The 16,163-nt window shown below is 43.7% G+C and overlaps 1 long non-coding RNA gene across 1 annotated transcript; it reads left to right on the forward strand.

Moving 5' to 3' along the window:
* Positions 1-14,487: 14,487 nt before the first annotated feature.
* Positions 14,488-16,163, forward strand: LOC310823848. The gene is made up of 3 exons (XR_014554979.1): positions 14,488-15,386; positions 15,497-15,799; positions 16,028-16,163. It is a non-coding gene; the product is annotated as an uncharacterized lncRNA (long non-coding RNA).

The following is a 16,163-nucleotide window of genomic DNA, read 5'->3' on the forward strand; positions in this document are numbered from 1 at the left end:
TTACGCCAAATTCTGACCCTACCATCTGAATGTCGCAGCAGAAATCGAGACTCATCAGACCAGGCAACGTTTTTCCAATCTTCTAATGTCCAATTTTGGTGAGCCCGTGCGAACTGTAGCCTCAGTTTCCTGTTCTTAGCTGACAGGAGTGGCACCCGGTGTGGTCTTCTGCTGCTGCAGCCCATCTGCTTCAAGGTTCGACGTGTTGTGCGTTCAGAGATGGTCTTCTGCATAACTTGATTGTAACGAGTGGTTATTTGAGTTACTGTTGCCTTTCTATCATCTCGAACCAGTCTGGCCATTCTCCTCTGACATCAACAAGGCATTTTCGCCCAGAGAACTGCCGCTCACTGGATATTTTCTCTTTTTCGGACTATATGTGTATATATATATACACATGTACAATGGGGGAAATAATTATTTGATCCCCTGCTGATTTTGTTAGTTTGCCCGATTACAAAGAAATGAGCAGTCTATAATTTTTATGGTACTTTTATTTTAACAAATAGAAACAGAATATCAACAAAGAAGTCCAGAAAAAACACATTATATAAAGTTATAAATTGATTTGCATTTGATCGAAGGAAATAAGTATTTGATCCCCTACAAACCAGCAAGAATTCTGGCTCATACAGACCGGTTATATGCCCATGAGGCACACAGATTACTCCTGTCACTTTAAGAAAGTACTCCTAATCTCTGCTTGTTATGGGTATAAAAGACACCTGTCAATAGAATCAATCTCTTCCATTCCATCCTCTCCACCACCATGGGCAAGACCAAAGAACATTCAAAGGACATCAGGGTAAGAGTTGTAGACCTGCACAAGGCTGGAATGGGCTACAAGACCATCAGCAAGAAGCTTGGTGAGAAGGAGACAACTGTTGGTGCAATTATTAGAAAATGGAAGAAATACAAAATAACCATCAATCGCCCTCGGCCTGGAGCTCCATGCAAGATCTCACCTCGTGGGGTAAGGATGATCATGAGAAGGGTGAGGGATCAGCCCAGAACTACACAGGAGGAGCTTGGTAATGATCTCAAGGCAGCTGGGACCACAGTCACCAAGAAAACCATTGGTAACACACTACACCGTAACGGATTGAAATCCTGCAGTGCCCGCAAGGTCCCGCTGCTCAAGAAGGCACATGTACAGACCCATCTGAAGTTTGCCAATGAACACTTAAATGATTCAGAGAAGGCTTGGGAGAAGGTGATGTGGTCAGATGAGACCAAAATTTAACTCTTTAGCATAAATTCGACTCTTCGTGTTTGGAGGGAGAGAAATGCTGAATGCTACAATCCCAAGAACACCATCCCCACCGTCAAACACGGAGGTGGAAACATTATGCTTTGGGGTTGTTTCTCTGCTAAGGGTACAGGACGACTTCACTGCATTGAGGGGCCAATGGACGGGGCCATGTACCGTAAGATCTTGGACGAGAACCTCCTTCCCTCAGCCAGAGCACTGAGGATGGGTCGTGGATGGGTCTTCCAGCATGACAATGACCCAAAACATACGGCCAAGGCAACAAAGGAGTGGCTCAAGAAGAAGCACACTAAGGTCATGGAGTGGCCTAGCTAGTCTCCAGACCTTAATCCTATCGAAAATTTGTGGAGGGAGCTGAAGCTTCGAGTTGCCAAGCAAAAGCCTTGAAACCTTCAGGATTTGGAGAGGATCTGTAAAGAGGAGTGGACCAAAATCCCTCCTGAGATGTGTGCAAACCTGGTGACCAACTACAAGAAACGTCTGACTTCTGTGCTTGCCAACAAGGGTTTCTCCACCAAGTACTAAGTCATGTTTTGCTTGGGGATCAAATACTTATTTCCTTCGATCAAATGCAAATTAATTTATAACTTTATGTAATATGTTTTTCTGGAGTTTTTTTTTTGATATTCTGTGTCTATTTGTTAAAATAAAAGTACCATAAAAATTATAGACCGCTCATTTCTTTGTAATCGGGCAAACTAACAAAATCAGCAGGGGATCAAATAATTATTTCCCCCACTGTGTATAGACATGGTCAAGACGACCTGCTGAAGTTCAAACCGAGCATCAGAATCATCAGAAGTGAACGTTTAACTCTTTATAGGTATGTGTTTGAGTAAAATGAACATTTTTGTTTTAATCTATAAACTACAGACAACATTTCTCCCAAATTCCAAATAAAAATATTGTCATTTAGAGTATTTTTTGCAGAAAATGACAACTGGTCAAAATAACAAAAAAGATGCAGTGTTTTTAGATCTCGAATAATGCAAAGAAAACAAGTTAATATTCATTTTTAAACAACACAATACAAATGTTTTAACTTAGGAAGAGTTCAGAAATCAATATTTGGTGGAATAACCCTGATTTACAATCACAGCTTTCATGCGTCTTGGCATGCTCTCCACCAGTCTTTCACATTGCTGTTGGGTGACTTTATGCCACTCCTGGTGCAAAAATTCAAGCAGCTCGGCTTTGTTTGATGGCTTGTGACCATCCATCTTCCTCTTGATCACATTCCGGAGGTTTTCAATGGGGTTCAGGTCCGGAGATTGGGCTGGCCATGACAGGGTCTTGATCTGGTGGTCCTTCATCCACACCTTGATTGACCTGGCTGTGTGGCATGGAGCATTGTTCTGCTGGAAAAACCAATCCTCTGAGTTGGGGAAAATTGTCAGAGCAGAAGGAAGCAAGTTTTCTTCCAGGACAACTTTGTACGTGGCTTGATTCATGCGTCCTTCACAAAGACAAATCTGCCCGATTCCAGCCTTGCTGAAGCACCCCCAAATCATCACCGATCCTCCACCAAATTTCACAGTAGGTGCGAGACACTGTGGCTTGTAGGCCTCTCCAGGTCTCCGTCTAACCATTAGACGACCAGGTGTTGGGCAAAGCTGAAAATTGGACTCATCAGAGAAGATGACCTTACTCTAGTCCTCTACGGTCCAATCCTTATGGTCTTTTGCAAACCTCAGCCTGGCTCTTCATTGCTTCTCGTTGATGAAGGGCTTTTTTTCTAGCTTTGCACGACTTCAGCCCTGCCCCTAGGAGCCTGTTTCGAACCATCCTCGTCGTGCACTTCACCCCAGCTGCCGTTTGCCATTCTTTTTGTAGGTCACTTGATGTCATCCTACGGTTGTTGAGTGACATTCAAATGAGTTGACGGTCATCCCGGTGAGTGGAGAGTCGTTTTCGCCCTCTGCCGGTGTGTAGAATTGTTGTCCCTTATGTCTGCTGCTTGACCTTGTTCTTATGAACCGCCGCCTTTGAAATTTTAAGGATGGAAGCAACCTGACGCTCACTGTATCCCTCTGCCAGTAAAGCCAGAATTGAACCCTTTTTTTTCCCTCACTCAAAACCTTTCTTTTCAACTCTTTTGGCATGGTCAATAGTTATTTTTTTTATTCCAATTACTTTTGAGGTACTACTAGCACTGTTTTTGCCATCCAGCTGGTCCTATTGCAAGAGGATAATGATGACCACAGCAGTGGTTTTTATATTTTTCCTCATTAAATAAGATTTGGTTCAGGTGATCACCTAATCAGTACCTCATTAAGTAGAATGAGGTGTGCCTGTATTGGAATTCAACAGACACTGGAATGGAATGGCTGCCATACATGTAGAGATATTGATTTTACGAAAAATTTGGAGTGGTCTCTTAATTTTTTCCAGACCTTTATATACATACATACACACATACAGTGGGGGAAATAATTATTTGATCCCCTGCTGATTTTGTTAGTTTGCCCGATTACAAAGAAATGAGCGGTCTATAATTTTTATGGTACTTTTATTTTAACAAATAGAGACAGAATATCAACAAAGAAGTCCAGAAAAAACACATTATATAAAGTTATAAATTCACTTGCATTTGATGGAAGGAAATAAGTATTTGATCCCCAAGCAAAACATGACTTAGTACTTGGTGGAGAAACCCTTGGTGGCAAGCACAGAAGTCAGACGTTTCTTATAGTTGGTCACCAGGTTTGCACACATCTCAGGAGGGATTTTGGTCCACTCCTCTTTACAGATCCTCTCCAAATCCTGAAGGTTTCAAGGCTTTTGCTTGGCAACTCGAAGCTTCAGCTCCCTCCACAAATTTTCTATAGGATTAAGGTCTGGAGACTAGCTAGGCCACTCCATGACCTTAGTGTGCTTCTTCTTGAGCCACTCCTTTGTTGCCTTAGTCGTATGTTTTGGGTCATTGTCATGCTGGAAGACCCATCCACGACCCATCCTCAGTGCTCTGGCTGAGGGAAGGAGGTTCTCGTCCAAGATCTTATGGTACATGGCCCCGTCCATTGGCCCCTCAATGCAGTGAAGTCGTCCTGTACCCTTAGCAGAGAAACAACCCCAAAGCATAATGTTTCCACCTCCGTGTTTGACGGTGGGGATGGTGTTCTTGGGATTGTAGCATTCAGCATTTCTCTCCCTCCAAACACGAAGAGTCGAATTTATGCCAAAGAGTTCAATTTTGGTCCCATCAGACCACATCACCTTCTCCCAAGCCTTCTCTGAATCATTTAGGTGTTCATTGGCAAACTTCAGATGGGCCTGTACATGTGCCTTCTTGAGCAGGGGGACCTTGCGGGCACTGCAGGATTTCAATCCGTTACGGTGTAGTGTGTTACCAATGGTTTTCTTGGTGACTGTGGTCCCAGCTGCCTTGAGATCATTACCAAGCTCCTCCCTCTCATGATCATCCTTACCCCACGAGGCGAGATCTTGCATGGAGCTCCAGGCCGAGGGCGATTGATGATTATTTTGTATTTCTTCCATTTTCTAATAATTGCACCAACAGTTGTCTCCTTCTCACCAAGCTTCTTGCTGATGGTCTTGTAGCCCATTCCAGCACTGTGCAGGTCTACAACTCTTACCCTGATGTCCTTTGAATGTTCTTTGGTCTTGCCCATGGTGGTGGAGAGGTTGGAATGGAAGAGATTGATTCTATTGACAGGTGTCTTTTATACCCATAACAAGCAGAGATTAGGAGTACTTTCTTAAAGTGACAGGAGTAATCTGTGTGCCTCATGGGCAAAAAACCGGTCTGTATGAGCCAGAATTCTTGCTGGTTTGTAGGGGATCAAATACTTATTTCCTTCAATCAAATGCAAATGAATTCATAACTTTATACAATGTGTTTTTTCTGGACTTCTTTGTTGATATTCTGTCTGTATTTGTTAAAATAAAAGAACCATAAAAATTATAGACCGCTCATTTCTTTGTAATCGGGCAAACTAACAAAATCAGCAGGGGATCAAATAATTATTTCCCCCACTGTGTAGGCTAGTGACAATGCCCCCCAAATTTTGAGATACCCCTACCGGAGGTAGAACTAAACCCAACAATGTTTTTCCTCATCTCTAAGGTCTCCCATATATGAAATGGATTCTTAGACAAAAATATTTTTCTGCTAAGGTTGTGAAATTGACAGATATTGTCATATACCTCCAAACAAAAAAAAGCCTAAAATATAGCCTGTCCGTATGGGAGTTAGGACATATAAACTAATGCAGAATAATAACACAAGCTTTGAAACTTGGCATGTTTGTAGCCAGGGAGTCACTTTACCTACTGGAAAAACCTGGATGTGAATATCTTGATGTATGAAGTAGATGGAGACCTATAAACACATACCTAAAATAAGCGGACAGTGAAAAAAATGATATCTACGCAGAATGTTATCATTTACTTTATAGTTGCTTTGCCAGGGATTATCATAGGAACACATTTGATGGCTTGTTGGAAAGGTGGGGTTGTGCTGAATCCAGCAATACCAAATATGTATATATGGTATGAACAATGAAGATGGTATGTCACTCAATGTATGAGGTGTCCAAAATGAAAGAAAATGAAACAGTGACAGCCTCCAGTCCAATGCCCATTATCAGTGGTCAGAGGAATGTTGACAAATTCAATGTTACTGCAAATTAACTTACATGAGGTAATTACTGCTCTATATTATAATACATTTAATAATTCTATTTTTAATATTGCACATTGTATTATATAGTTCATACGGAAAGAAAGATCCAATTGAATCAGGTTATAATTGAAAGATTAGATTAGATTCAACTTTATTGTCATTGCGCAGAGTACAAGTACAGAGACAACGAAATGCAGTTAGCGTCTAACCAGAAGTGCAAAATAGCAGAAAGTGCAATGAACAGTATATACAGGTAGTGTGATATATGAGCAGTAAGTAGTGCAGTATAGTATAAGTAGTGCAGTGTAAGCAGTATATGAGTAAGCAGTAGCATTATAAGCAGAATAAATAGGTTGCAGTATGAACAGTGTAGCAGCATATGAGCTGTATAGGTAATGCAGTCTAGCAGTATATATGTATTAACAGTAACATTAAGGTAGATAGCAGAATAAATATAAATATGGAATGCCGTATGAATAGTATAAACAGGTATGTACAGTATGTACAGATATGCGCAGTGTATTAACAGTAGTATTAAAGAAAATATAGGGATATGTGCATTATGAACAGTATAGACAGATTATGAACAGTATAGACAGATGTACAGAAGAGCAGTGGTACAGTAATAGTGCAATTGTCCGTGTGTGGGGGGGGGGGGGGGTGCAGGGGTTGGTAGGTTGTCACCAAGGTGCAGTGTTCGAGTTCAGTAGGGTGACAGCCGCAGGGAAGAAGCTACCTCTGAACCTGCTGGTTCGGGTGCGAAGAGACCTGTAGCGCCTCCTGGAGGGGAGTAGGGTGAACAGTCTATGGTTGGGGTGAGAAATGTCCTTGACGATGCTGCGTGCCTTACGCAAGCATCGTTTGCCGTGGACAGCCTCAATGGAGGGGAGTGAGGAACCGGTGATGCGTTGGGCAGTTTTCACCACCCTCTGCAGTGCTTTCCGGTCAGATGCCGAGCAGTTGCCATACCATACTGTGACACAGTTGGTGAGGATGCTCTCGATGGTGCAGCGGTAGAAGTTCACCAGGATCTGAGGAGACAGATGGACCTTCTTTAGTCTCCTCAGGAAGAAGAGACGCTGGTGAGCCTTCTTGATCAGGGTAGAGGTGTTGAGGGTCCAGGAGAAATTCTCAGAGATGTGGACACCCAGGAACTTGAAGCTGGTGACTCGCTCCACCTCAGTCCCGTTGATGAGGATGGGGGTGTGTGTGCCAGCTTTTGATTTCCTGAAGTCCACAATGAGCTCTTTGGTCTTCCTGGTGTTGAGAGCCAGGTTGTTGTCGTTGCACCACATTGTTAGGTGCTGGACCTCCTCCCTGTAGGCCGACTCACCGTTGTGTCGTCTGCAAACTTGACAATGGTGTTTGAGCCATGTACAGGTGTGCAGTCGTAGGTGAAGAGGGAGTAGAGGAGGGGGCTCAGCACACAGCCTTGTGGAACGCCGGTGTTCAGGGTGAGGGTTGAAGAGGTGTGATTGTGTAGCCTAACAGACTGCGGCCTGTTGGTTAGGAAGTCCAGAATCCAGTTGCAGAGGGAGGAGTTGATGCCCAGTTGACTGAGTTTGGAGATCAGTTTGGAGGGGATGATGGTGTTGAATGCTGAACTGAAGTCAATGAACAGCATTCTCACATAAGAGTTGGTCTTGTCGAGGTGGGACAGGGCGGAGTGAAGTGCCGTTGAGATGGCATCTTCTGTACTCCTGTTCTGCCGGTAGGCGAATTGGAAGGGGTCCAGTGTGGGTGGTAGACAGGTCTTGAGTTGAGCTAAGACCAGCCTCTCGAAGCACTTCATGATGATGGGCGTGAGTGCCACTGGGCGGAAGTCATTTAAGCTTGTTGCCGTGGAGTGTTTTGGCACCGGCACGATGGAAGTGGTTTTGAAGCATGCGGGGACAGCTGCTTGGGCTAGGGACAGTTTGAATATGTCAGTCCAAACCTCAGTCAGCTGCACAGCACAGGCCCTGAGGACGCGTCCGGGGATCCCATCAGGACCAGCAGCCTTGCATGCATTAGTCCTGCTCAGTGCCGCACACACGTCGGTGGGAGATAGAGTGAGGGGCTGGTGATCTGCAGGGAGCACAGCCTTGATGGCCACCTCCTTGTTGTCCCTGTCAAAGCGGCCATAGAAGTGGTTCAGCTCATCAGGCAGGGAGGCGTCGACGGAGAGGGTTGAGGTGTTAGTCGGTTTGTAGTCAGTGATGGCCTGGATGCCTTGCCACATGCGTCGGGGGTCAGAGTTGTTCTTGAAGTGGTCCTCTATCCTCAGCTTGTGGTTGTGCTTGGCCTTTTTGATGCCCCTCTACAGGTTAGCCCTGGATGAGCTATAGGCCCGAGCATCCCCTGATCTGAAGGCAATGTCGCGTGCCTTCAGCAGGAGTCGGACCTCACTGTTCATCCATGGCTTCTGATTGGGGAAAGTGGTGATCCGTTTGAGTGTGGTGACACTATTGATGTTGGAATTGATGTAGTCCAAAACAGAGGAGGCATATGAATCAATGTCCGTGTGGGAGTCATGGAGTCATCTGTGTGGCAAACACACCCCAGTCAGTGTTTCCGAAACGCTGCTGGAGCGCTGAGTCAGCACCCTCTGTCCAGACCTTGACTGTCCTCACTGTAGGTTTCACCCGTTTGATGAGTGCTGAGTACTTGGGCAGTAGGAACAATGAGAGGTGGTCAGATTGACCTAGGTGGGGGAGGGGAACGGCTTTGTAAGCATCAGCCATGCTAGTGTATACCTGGTCCAATGTCCTGTCTCCTCTGGTGGGGCATGAGACATTTCGGTGGAATTTGGGCAGTACAGTCTTTAAGTTGGAGTGATTGAAGTCACCCGCGACAATGAAGGCTGCCTCGGGATGCAGAGTCTGTTGTTTGCTAATGGCAGTATGCAGTTCTTTCATAGCAATCTTAGCATCAGCATCCGGGGGGATATAGGCTGCCGTGATAACAGTTGACGTGAACTCTCTGGGCAGATAGAAAGGTCTACACTTAACCATGATAAACTCCAGGTTAGCTGAGCAGTGACTCTCTGTGATGGTAGTGTCCGTGCACCACGTCTTGTTCACATAAATGCACAAACCTCCACCTCTGGTCTTACCGGAGTCACCCGCTGTTCTGTCTGCTCGGAGAACGTAGCGCCCCGCTAGCTCGATAGCGTTGTCGGGTACCTCGCTGTTGAGCCAGGTTTCGGTGAAAACCATGATATTACAGTCCGTAATCCATTTGTTTGTGGTGATCCGCAGCCGCAGTTCATCCATCTTGTTTGCCAGGGAACGAACATTAGCGAGGAAAAGGCTAGGTAGTGAGAGTCGGTGTGGAGTTAGCTTTAGCCTAGCTCTCAGCCCACCTCGGCTCCCTCGCCTGTGTTTTCGTTTCCGAGCCAGTCTGGGGCCTCTTCCGGTCGGTGTAGCGGAGTTGGCTGGTCCCGCTGTTTTGGTAATCTCGGGTATAGCATCGATAAAGTTGTCTGGAATGCCGGAACCGATGTCCAGAAGTTCTTGTCGGTTGTACGATATGTACGCTAAACTGTTTTTAGCGAGAATACTTGAGATAAACAAGCAAATAACTACTAATTCGCAAACTCTGGAGAGACACCGGGCGTCGCGATGCATGCGCGCCGCCAGGAACACCTTTATCAAAATATTTACATCCACTTGAATTTCTTTGTAGTCAATTAATTACTGAATAATGGGAAATAATGTTGGCAGCTTTGGTCTCTCCAGACCAGTAGTGGGCAGTAGAGCCCACTACCCCCTTGTTGTGACCTTTGATTAGACATTAGATATACCTGATTTGATATTAATTAAGGTATTAATGTGGTCTTGTGAGTTGACTACTGTTAGGCTATCGGATCCAGCTGAAGCTAGCTACATCATTGTCTTTATGGATATTTTCCTAAACTGACAGGTAAATCATTACATTACAATCATTACATTTCATGTGAAAAGGCTGACCTAGAATCATACAAGTAGTTAAATAGCCTAGCTAAGAAAGTACTTAGCCCTCTGAATTAGCACCATTCTTTCTGCTAGCAACAAAACTGTAGAGTGAATGTGTAATTTAACATTGTATTATGAAAATGCTAATTCTTAAATGTATATTATTTTCCCTTTTCACTAGTCTGTTGAATTATGGAGGATGACTCACAGACATTGGATCCAAATCTTTGTATCATTTGTGGGAAACATTTTGAAAAGGGCAAGAAAAAAGATCCCTATGTCCAAAACCCCACAGTAGAAGGCCCCCAACGCATACTTACTCTTGCTCAACAGAGAGATGATGATGTCCATAAAACCCTTGCCCCATATAGAGATGACATACTTTCAGCCAAAATTAAAGTGTCATATCATGTATCATGTAGAGCGAACTACTGCATCAAGACAAAAAACAGTGAGCAGCAAGTTGCAAATGTTGAGAGTAAGAGCACATCTGTGCCAAGAAGGCTGAGTAGGGCTGATACAACATAATTTAACATACGGAGAGATTGTTTCATTTGTGGGAAGGCCAGCACTAGACCAGAACCTCTGACAGCCATTTCAACTGGTACAGGCGCGAGTACCAGAGAAAAGGTCCTTCATGCAGCTTCTGAAAGGCTTGATGAAGATGTACATCTTCGGATTCTTTCATGCCCAGATCTCTTTGCATATGATGCTAAATACCATACAAAGTGCCTTGCACACTACATCTCTGAACGAAATATAGCAGCTGCCAGACGAAGAAAAGAATCAGAAAAGCAGACCAATGTCTATGACAAAGCCTTTATCAAGCTCACTGAAGACATTGATAAAACAGTGTTGTCCAAGGATATGAAAGTGAGAACTCTCAACTATTTGAGTGATAGCTACGATGACATACTAATGAGCTTTTCTGAGGAAAATGATGTGTCCATGGTCCAACACAAGAAATACAGATGCTGGAAACTAAAGGGAAAGCTGAATTACAAAGCAGCATTACAAAGACAGGCTGGTATTTGTTCCACGTCCAGGAAAGTCAGATCTGGTGTGTTCGGAGACTATGACTGTAGGTTGTGCACTGAGGGAAGCTGCTCAACTCAGAGAAAAGACTAAAGAACATACAGAAGACTATGAGACAACACTTCCAGAGACAAGTCAGAGTCTTTCTGAAACTCAATTATTACACAGGGTTGCAGACATATTGAGGAAAAGCATGGAGCAGGTAGAGCATGACAGTAAATCATATGTCAGCAGTGATCGTCTATCACGTTGTCAATGCAACAAGTATGTACCAAACACCCTGTATGATTTTGTGAACTGGTGTGTTGATTCACGTGCCCACAGAGGTTACCAAACATGTGATGATGACCCAGCTTCGATGGACAATCTGTGTGTGATAGCAATCTGTCATGATCTCATTGGGCAGAGCCGTCACATCCATACGCCAATCACACTGGGACTCGCCATTTTGATTCATCATGAGTTTGGTAGTAAGGCACTCATCGATGAGCTCAGTGCAATGGGGCACTGTGTTTCCTATACAGAGGTTAGGCATTTCCTCACATCTGTGGCAGCAGACCAGATATCAAGGACAGAGAGAGGTGTCTACATCCCAACAGGCCTCACTGGAGTCGCTGAACATGGAATTGTTGATGCAGCCATCGACAACTTTGACCAAAATGAAGATACAACTCATGCTATGGCTTCTGTTGTGTTCCGAAGAGGCCAAGTCTCCACAGCAGATACATGCCTAGCACGGGTTCCAGAGAGGTCCCTCACCACCTTAAACACATTCGACCTGAATGGAGATACACTTTACAGGTACTTATTTTTTTTATTTTTTCTCTGAAATCTATTTTTATGTTTTCATGTTATGGTATCCACTTATTCACATGCACTGCTAAAAAATAATGGGTGGGTGAAATGTTTAATAGTGAAGTGAATGTATGCTATGAGGTTTTAAAGTGATATAATATTCAATGCATATGATCACAAGATTATCCTCTCATTTCAATTGACAGATACATCAAATCAACAAAGCGACCAGAACCACCTGAACTTCCCCAGTCTGAGTTACTAAACACAAACACAACAGTCTCTAAAGCAGCTGAAGACAGAGATCTGGTATGGAAGCTGTCCCGAAATGTAATTGAGAATCGGCAGCATGTCCCTTCATGCTCTGCATTCAATGCCCTCACGTCAGACACTGCTTGTTCAGTAGCCAGTGTACTCTACATGCCCTTCATAAGAGAATCACCCTCAGAATTGTCCACCATCTATACATCTTTGATAAGACTTGTACAGCTTGCTGCAGACCTGGGACAGGACCATATTCTTGTGACTGCAGACCTTGCTATTTATAGTAAAGCACAACAGATACTGTGGAGCAAACCACTTCCTTTACAAGGAAAGATCACAATGAGACTGGGAGGTATGCATATCACGATGGCTTACCTGGCAAGCATTGGAAAGCTGTATGGCGATGGTGGACTCTTTGACATACGAACTGAGTCAGATGTGTATGCAGAGGGAACAGCTCGACAGATGCTTCAAGGGAAACAGCTGGCAAGAGGAGCATAAAGGTAGCCTTTGAGGCTCTGTTCAGGCTCTTCTGGAAAGCTATGCAATCATGGCTTGAAAAACAAGGCCAATGTGCAATGACTGAAGAACAAGAGCAACTCCTACGAGATGTACAGCATGCATTTCATGGTAATGACAAGGCCACTGCTCAACAGCTCATCGGTGAGGTGGAGACTGAACTCCATGAGATTCAGAAGAAAATCCAGAAGTTCACAAATGAGGGAGTTAAGCAATCAGCAACATTTGGATACTGGATAATTTTCCTAAATGATGCTGATCTGTTGCTACGGATCCTTCGTTCAGAACGCGAAGCTGACTTTCAACTTCACCTGAATTGCATGTGTGAAGTTATGCCTTGGTTCAGAGTTGCTGGAAGGACCAATTATTCCAAGTACATGCCTGTCTGGTTAGATACCATTTGTTTGATTTGAAACTGTAATTTGATTTGTGCTCTGTGAAGTTAAGTTATAGTTTTATTAAAAGGCTCATCAATGCCAAACTGCAATCCTGACTCCTGGTCTCTTGTATGTGCTATTGCCAGGCCCTAAGCCTTAACTAGACTCACCGATCTCTGGTGATGTTCTCAGACAGGACACTACAGCACATTGCAATGCAATGAGTTCTTTCATTTGGGACAGCTCAAACATCTAATTATGAATGATTGCATGGTTTATTTAAATATTTGGTTGGCTGGATTTAGCACAACGACATCCTTCCAATAAGCCATTTTATGAGTTTCGAGGACAGTACAAGTAGTCACTGTAAAAGGTGTCATCTTTCAATTTCAATCTTTGTTTCCATATGAACTGTATAGTACAGTGTGCTATATAGAGCAGCACTAACCTCAGGTTACTTAATTTGCAGAGCTTTGGACTTTTATATCAGTGTTTCATTTTCTTTCATTTGGACACCTCATACATTGAGTGACATACCATCTTCATTGTTCATGCCATATATACATATTTGGTATTGCTGGATTCAGCACAACCCCACCTTTCCAAAAGGCCATCATATGTGTTCCTATGATAATCCCTGGTAAAGCAACTATAAAGTAAATGATAAAATTCTGCATAGATATAATTTTTTTCACTGTCCGCTTATTTTAGGTATGTGTTTATAGGTCTCCATCTACTTCATACATCAAGATATTCACATCCAGGTAGGTAAAGTGACTCCCTGGCTACAAACATGCCAAGTTTCAAAGCTCTCAGAGCTTGTGTTATTATTCTGCATTAGTTTATATGTCCTAACTCCCATACGGACAGGCTATATTTTAGGCCTTTTTTTGTTTGGAGGTATATGACAATATCTGTCAATTTCACAATCTTAGCAGTAAATATTTTTTATCTAAGAATCCATTTCATGTATGGGAGACCTTAGAGATGAGGAAAAACATTGTTGGGTTTAGTTCTACCTCAGGTTGGGGTATCTCGAAAACTAAAGCCCTTTTTGACTGTTTGTCACTAGCCTAATAGCAAGCTGCTCTCTCTCAATTTGTAACTCCTTAGACAGACACAGTAATTACAGGAACAGAGATATAGACACAAACGCGTCGGAGTGACACCCAGAAAATCAGGTTTGCTTTTGGTTGAATGATGATAGATAAAATATATTTAATTTGCAATCCATGCATCCATTGCACACTAGAATCAGAGATCGGATTAGCCAGTTAAAACTGTAGCTAAAGACAAATTGTCACTTACTTACTTTGGAATACTCCTGTGCCAATTTGCTATTTTGCTTGCAGGTCTGCAGCCATTGTTTTGGGAATATGTAACGTTAGCTTGCAAGCTAGCTCACCAATAGAATAACATAAACGAATAGATACCACTGCTGGCCAGCAAGTGAGTAGCTAGCTATGCTAGATAACTGTTTTACGTTAGCTAGCTATTTTATCGGAATGACAGCTGGTGCATGTGACAGAGGCAATATTGTGTCATGTAGCAAATGCTGGCTGTGTGCTATCCTATCTATATACTACATCTGGGCCCGTATCTCTAAAGAATTTTTGTGCAAAAAGTGGCTCCTAGCGGCCAAATTCTAAGAAAATTCTCAGAGGCATGACGTTTTCTTAGAATTTCCCCTAAAAGTGACACGAAAATCCCAGTTAATATAAAAGCTATTCCTCAAGAGTCCTAGCGCTTAAAAGGGCTCCTAAGGCGAGATCTGCTAAGAGCAGGGAAGAGGACTTTTAGTGGCTTAGGAGTTACCCTAAGCAGCTGCACAAAATGGCCAACAGAGGAGTCAGGAGAGATGTCCTGCAAACACTGGATGACAGGGAATTATTGAGACGCTACAGATTGGATCGTGCAGGAATCATGTTTGTGGTGGATCTCCTTAGAGATGCAATTACTTCACCAACTCGACGCCACAACGCTATTACACCGGAGAAGAAAGTAATCACAACCCTGAGGTATTTGGCAACAGGGAAAATGCAACAATGCAGCAGTGATGACTTCGGTCTGTCCCAATCCTCCGTCAGCAGAGTCATCACCCAAACACTGACAGCTTTGTCACAACCTAATATTGTGACACAATTTGTTTCATTCCCGCTGGATGCCCGCACTTTACACACACATAAAAGGGCATTTATGGACATTGCAGGATTCCCTGGCGTTGTGGGTGTAATTGATGGAACACATGTGAGAATAATTGCGCCATCAGAGGACGAGGCTGTCTTTGTTAACAGGAAGAATTTCCACAGCATCAATGTGCAAATAGTGTTCAATGCGGCCTGGAAGATTTTGGACATTGTGGCTAAATGGCCAGGCTCCACACATGATGCGAGAATGCTCTCCGAGAGTGGCATCAGACAGCTTTTTGAGAGACGCTATGTGCCAGCTAATTGCCACTTGTTAGGGGACAGTGGCTATCCATGCAAACCATGGCTCCTTACACCTTACCTCCAGCCACGCCAAGGGCCCCAACTAAACTATAACAGGTAAGCCAAACAATACAAAAATCATGGAAATGAAATGCAAGCAATATGTTAGAGCATCCAAGTAGTGCAATATTTCCATCAAATAATTAAAGGTCTGTATTCTATTGTAGGGCCCACAAGACAACAAGAGCGGTGGTGGAGCGTGGCATAGGCCAGCTTAAGAGGCGCTTTCATGTTCTCCACGGAGAGGTGCGGCTGAGGCCTGAAAAAGTCAGCAAAGTCATCATAGCCTGTGCAATATTACACAATATTTGCAAGGTTAGACAGATTGCAGAACCTCTGGAGGATGGCGATGAGGATGAGGATGGAGACAACGATGAGGATGGTGGTGAAGAAGATATTCACATTCCACAGGGGAACCTAGCCCAGAGTGGACTGCCTTACAGGGCAAACTTCACAAATTTACATTTCAGGCAAGCTGTAGCCCCATGTCATTTGAGAACTTGTGATGGTATTAAGAACTACCACAGTTTTACTGCACATCACCTGCAATTGTTAAATGCAAGACACAGAACACAATCTCTAAATGGTTTATTTTTTAGGTGTTCAATTTTAAGGCGGTAGTACTCCTCCTGAAGGGAAAGGACTTTTTTTTGTTGTTCAAACACATCAATTGTGAGTTGCAATCTTCTCTCCAGCAGGGATGCTGACGGAGCAGGTGCTGCGGATGGGAATGGTGTTTGATCCGCCGGGCTATCCTGAGTAGCAGCTGCAGATGGTTCAGGCGGCAAACTTGATGGGCCCGGTTCTTGTGATGGCTCCATGCTACAGAAATAC

Source organism: Argentina silus, assembly GCF_951799395.1.
Source record: "Argentina silus genome assembly, chromosome: Y".
NCBI classification, from domain to species: domain Eukaryota; kingdom Metazoa; phylum Chordata; class Actinopteri; order Argentiniformes; family Argentinidae; genus Argentina; species Argentina silus.